We start from the raw sequence: 5812 nt of genomic DNA on the forward strand, positions 1-5812 counted from the left end.
TGGCCTAAGTACTTGTGGTTAGGATTCATGGCATCCTAAGATGACCCTTCACAGTTTAGACAATTATTCAATACAATTTGACATATAATTGTAAACAACCCTGTCACTTGCAGATTGCAGACTAAACTGTGCCCTGAGAGGAACAAGTTGTGAGAAACAAGTAGTACTAGTTAGTTTAGTTTTGCTAATCAGCCAGACGATCCCTTGGTGTTCTGTAAATAATCAGAAACACGACCATGAAATTAAACTTGTTCCTATCTCGAAGGTATTTCCTTTCTAGGCGCACAGAAGGTCTCCATTAATTTGTAGGGTATATATATTTCCCCTAGTTCCGATATATTCGCACAAGGCTAGGGTAGTTGGGATGAGAGCTCACTGCTGTCTTCAAGGCAGCCTCTGCAGTTTCAGCCACACGATCGTTGTTGTCATACTGGTAGAGCAAATACTGGACGGTGGCGAGGAGAGGGAGGTTTTCAAGGGCAGCACTGGCCAGTGTGTCTGGTTTAGATGCATTTATAATGAGTCTAAGTAGCTCTAGCCTTGGCATAGATCCTGCTGTAAAAATTGGTTGCTGCCCAGTGAAACAGAACTCCCTCAGGCAAGAGAATCCATGGCAGCCGCCGATCACGAGCTTGCTTCTGTACCCTGGTGTACGGAGAGAGAGATGCAGGAGACAAGGTAAGCATCCGACGATGGAGAGATCCTCATGGCTGACCCCCTCTAGAGCAAGGCCCAACATCTTGAGCTGGACGAAAGAGCCCAACCAGCTTGGAACTCGTGGCATCGGCAAACCAGAGATGTCAAGTTCTTCGAGCTTAAGTGGAGCAGGGCACCATGGATCTGGTAGGCAGACTTTGCGAAATATGATACTAGTCATGATATTCAGGCGACGGAGGTTGTGTGTGCCTAGTTGAAGTAGGCAAGATGAAATGGCCTTCATGTGCTCCGTGCATGGTTCATGGTTATAGGTAAACAAATTCAGTTCCCTCAAATTCTTTAGCTGGCCAAGTTCTTGTACGACGCTAGATGATTGCTTGGATAGGTCCACCGTTTTTAATATCTCTAATGACTTCATCTTCGTAATGCCATCGGGGAGCTGATTCCAGTAGTCAACAAATAGATGCACCAAATTTCCAAGTCGTGTGATACATGATGGCAATTGATTCATTTGGTTGTTACTTATGTTCAGCGTCTCCAAGTTCTGTAGACACCCGATTTCTTCGGGCAGATTATTTATGAGTTCCCTTGAGGTTTAAATACCTTAACTGAAGCAACCTGCCAATGTTTGCGATACAGTGGCCTCGCAACCAAGTGCAACGTTGAAAGCTCAGAGCACGCAAATGCTTGAACTCCAGTAGTGGAGGCAGCTTCGATTGATAACAGAACACATTAAGAGATCGAGCATGAGACAAGTCAGACAACCTCCTCTGTAAGACTGAATTTCGTCCTTCGAGTCCGATGGCAGCTTGAAGGGAGAGCCGACGAACCACGATCTGTGTCCCAACAATAGTTGGCTCTGGAGAAGGCACTAAAGTAACAAAGTTATCTTTCATGGACCTGGAGACGATAAAATCAAGAATTGTGTCATGAACTTTCCAGTTATGTTGGTTATGGTGGCGTTGGATCAAATTTCTGTTGACAAGTTCACTGAAACACATCTCTCCCACTTCATATGATGTATAGTTGCACTTCCTGTGAACGAATCCCTCGGCAATCCATCTCAGTATTAAGTCATCCTTCTCAATAGAGTAGTCTTCTGGAAATATACTTAGATGTAATAGGCAAGTTTTCAGATGAGGAGGAAGATCATAGTAACTCAGTGATAATATACCTATCATTGCATCCACGCTAGGATTTCTTTCAAGTGCAGAACCAATTGAATTTTTCACATGACACCATTGATCCTCTGTGCATGGTTTGTTAACCAACAAACCAGATATAGCAATGATTGCCAGGGGTAAGCCAGCACATTTTCTCAAGATTTCTTTGGAAACTTCTTCAAGATGTGGAGGGCATTTTTCTTCAGAATTGAATAGTATTCTGTAGAATAACTGTCTTGAATGCACCAGATCAAGGGGCCGCATATTATAAACATGGCCACTAAATGAAGAACAAGATGACCTAGCGACATCAATTATACGAGTAGTTGTGACTATTTTACTGTAAGAACTGCTCTTCGAGAATGCACCCTTAATGATGTTCCATATTTCCACGTTCCATATGTCATCAATTACAATCAGATACCTGCAGATATTTTTAAGATTGATATTACCATAGGTTTAGCACGTCCAACAAATGTTTAGTATTTAATGACATGTTTTTTCTTGTAATTAACAGAAAAACAGGTAATACAATCGTGTAAAACTTGTTACAGCCTGCACTTTGATGTAAAAGAATATAACTCAAGCTTTTTGGGACCAAGCTGCCAAAAATAAAAGAATTTGAAGCACATAATGAAGTTATATTTTTGCCTCTAAGATTAGATCTAACTGTCCTAAGCCTTTTAATTAGTTATGCCTACAATAAATTAAAGAAAAAGCTAGTACTGAATAGGAAAACCTTGCAACTGATTTTCACTTAATGTGCATGTGAGCCCATTATTTCAGGCTACTATGTTTATATTATCTTTATAAAACCAAAGCCTCCCATGTCTCCTCCACTCTCCTCTCTGTTCTCTACTCTTGAGCTGGCAACTCAAGATAGAAATAACCAATAGTTAGATATACAAATGGCTGTAATCGTAAACTACATATTTGATATATAATTATGTCTGAACTGATACTACAATTCGGACTTTTTTAAAAGTATTCCACATTTGTTTGAGCCGTTCATTAGCCATTGATCCAATGGCTGAGGTTTCTATTACCTCATTAGAGGTAAGATCATATTACAAGGAAAAAAATAATACGTTTGCAGCTGCTATTAAAAGCCTCTTCGTTGAGAAGGTAAGTAATTCATAAAATAATCTAAAAAACCTTTTTTTATAAATTTATAAATTTCAATTACGATGCCCAGAAGTTATATTCCCCTAAAATCAACAAAAACATATTTAAACCTTGCTTAAATTTTTTGATTAAATTATGTTACTGAACTTCAAATTTGATATATACCAAGACATCAACATGACACATATGTTTGTGTGTTCATTTGATATATGATATAAATTTGTGATAATCATGATATTTGAATCATATTTAGTTTTTGGTGACAGGTAAAATCAATAATTCAAGATACACAGTGGCGATCTTTTGCTATATAAGAAATGTGCCATTTGGGTGTGTACCCCCTATCCTTCGCTTGACATACAAATAGCTATGAAAATTTTTAAAAAATATTGACAACATATATCTGTGTCATCATATATCATTCTATAGGCATGACCGACAATATATAAATAAAAACAACAAATTCAAATGTGAATCATATTTCCAGGTAAAAGAATATTTTATCTACGGACTACACTCTTACCTCTTGTTTGAAAGGATATCGGAAATCTTGATAATAAGTTGTTGTTCGTCTCTGGCTTCCGTCACAGCATTATCACGTTGTGCCACCTCACATAAAATAGTTCCTAGAATTTTCATCATGTTTGGATTTCTTGACACTGTTAAGAAAACTGAACGCTCAAACTTCCCCTTGAGCTCTTGGTATACATGGTATGCAAGAGTAGTTTTACCTAGTCCTCCAAATCCAACAATCGACACAACCTTTGGATGTTTTTGTGACAACTCACATCCATCATCATTGCACAATAATTTGATTACCTCATTTTTCGGACCATCAATGCCTACAAGGTTTGAAGCAAGCTCAAAGATAGAGAGAGCTCTATTGTCAACAATTGTGTTGGTGGTCCTCGAGATATTGCTCTCCCTTGATCTATACCTTGCATGCCTCTCTCCAACCTTCTTGATTTGGCTCCTGAAATCCTCGATCGCCTTGGCAATCTGACGTTTAGTCTTCATCCTGGCGAGCGAATTCTTACACCTGTTGATGAATCCATCTGGATCAGCAGAATTATCATCAACACGGACCATGAACTCGTCAATCGTGTCCTCAATGTCGTAGGATAGCTCCCTCACATCCGTCATCCAGGCCTGGTCTTGGACATCGGGATTTTCTTCCTCCGACATCTTGAGAAGGAACGCATGGATGGCCACAAGTTCGTCAGAGAGAGATTCAATCTCTTTGCGCACCCCCTTGGCGTTCTTGTACTCATTGCCCAGTAGCCTGGCTAGCTTCGTGACGACGGGCTTCAATGCCCCGGTGGCTACACTCACTATAGCCCCCTCCATCGCTTATCTATGATCAGTTTCGTGGTTGGGCAAGAACAAATTAACAAGAAAATCAATGCTTTTCTTTCATCAAGAATACAGACAAGAACGTGTTAATTGTAACTATCTAGTAATAGCAGATGCAGATCAATACATGGTCCGAATGACATACAGGCCAGTAGAATCGAACCTGAATCAATTAAACCTCAAGGACAAAAGTACACAGCCAGTTCAGGATCAGAGCAGAGCAGAAGAAAAACTGGCCAAAAGGTGCTGTAGATTTGACGCTAATTAACTGGTACCTCTGGGGAATATGATGTCCCTGGAATCCAATTGAAGTCGGCAGAGTATACATACGTCCGAGCAGCAGGAAGGAATTTTTGCTGGTGAGGAGGCTTGTCGATGAGGATTGGCAACTAGGAGAGAGCAAGGGGGTAAGAAACCACCGAAGCAGCTGAGTACTCGACATATTTTAGGCGTCTCTCCCACGTTCCATCGATGTGACTAGCGAACTACCATCCTCAAATTGACTAGCGAACTACCATCCTCAAATTGACTAGCGAACTACCATCCATGTACTACAGACATGCTTAACAAAAATTAGGACATGGAAAAAACAACAAATAAAAAAAAACCATGGCCAGCGTCTTGCCCTATATCCATTTTCAGAAATCAAGAATCGCAAAAATCACAAATAAGAAAACAAGAATCACGGCTAGTCAGCTGGAGCCTTCGGCGTCGGCCCTCCTCCGGACTCTCGCCTCAGGAGTTATGTGACTTAGGCAGCTTTCGGTGTGGCATGATAAGTGAACTTATATGTAGTAATATATTAGTACATGATTAATAATTATTAATTATTAAAAAATACAAAATATATTAATATAACTTTTTAAATAACTTTTCTATAGAAAATTTTACAAAAAATATACTGTTTCCTAGTTCAGGAAGCGAGCGCGTGGAAAACGAAGGTAGCTTAGTTAACTTGTAGGGTGTCACACCCGGAGTTTTGTCCTAAGCCTAAAATCGTAAAAGAAATCCGTAAATAACAATTGGCTTAATTAACTCAGGAAGAATCGCCCTAAAAGAACTTAATTTAATTAAATCGAGGCTCGCAAATTGACTAACTGGATTTAAATTCAAATTGCAGAAGTATAAAATTTGGCCAAACAAATTAATTTAAAACTCGGCAAAAGTGGGGTTTTCCTTTTTCCTCTCTTTTTCCCTTCCTTCTCAAATTGGGCCGAAGTCCAATTTTACTCCCTTCCTTTTCTTTTTCTTTTTCCTTTTTCCTCTCCTCCTTCCCGGGCCGGCCCAGCCGAGCCGGCCCATTTCCCCTCGGCCGGCCCAGCCGACCGGCCCATTCCCCCGCCCGCGCGCGCCCTCGCCTGGGCCGCTGCTCCGGCCCAGCTCGCCGCGTCGCCCGCGCCCGCGAGTCCGCGCCGCCTCCCTCCTCCCTCGTGCCACTGACAGGTGGGGCCCACCTGTCAGTGACTGCCTCCCCGCCAGCGCCAGCGCCCGCGCCGCGCCGCGCCGAGTCCGAC

General features: G+C 41.3%; 1 pseudogene; it reads right to left on the reverse strand.

Annotated features, from left to right (window-relative positions):
* Positions 1-4817, reverse strand: LOC102714484 (annotated as a pseudogene).
* Between the last annotated feature and the right edge of the window lie 995 nt (positions 4818-5812).

This window comes from Oryza brachyantha, chromosome 8 (genome assembly GCF_000231095.2).
Source record: "Oryza brachyantha chromosome 8, ObraRS2, whole genome shotgun sequence".
Lineage (NCBI taxonomy): Eukaryota > Viridiplantae > Streptophyta > Magnoliopsida > Poales > Poaceae > Oryza > Oryza brachyantha.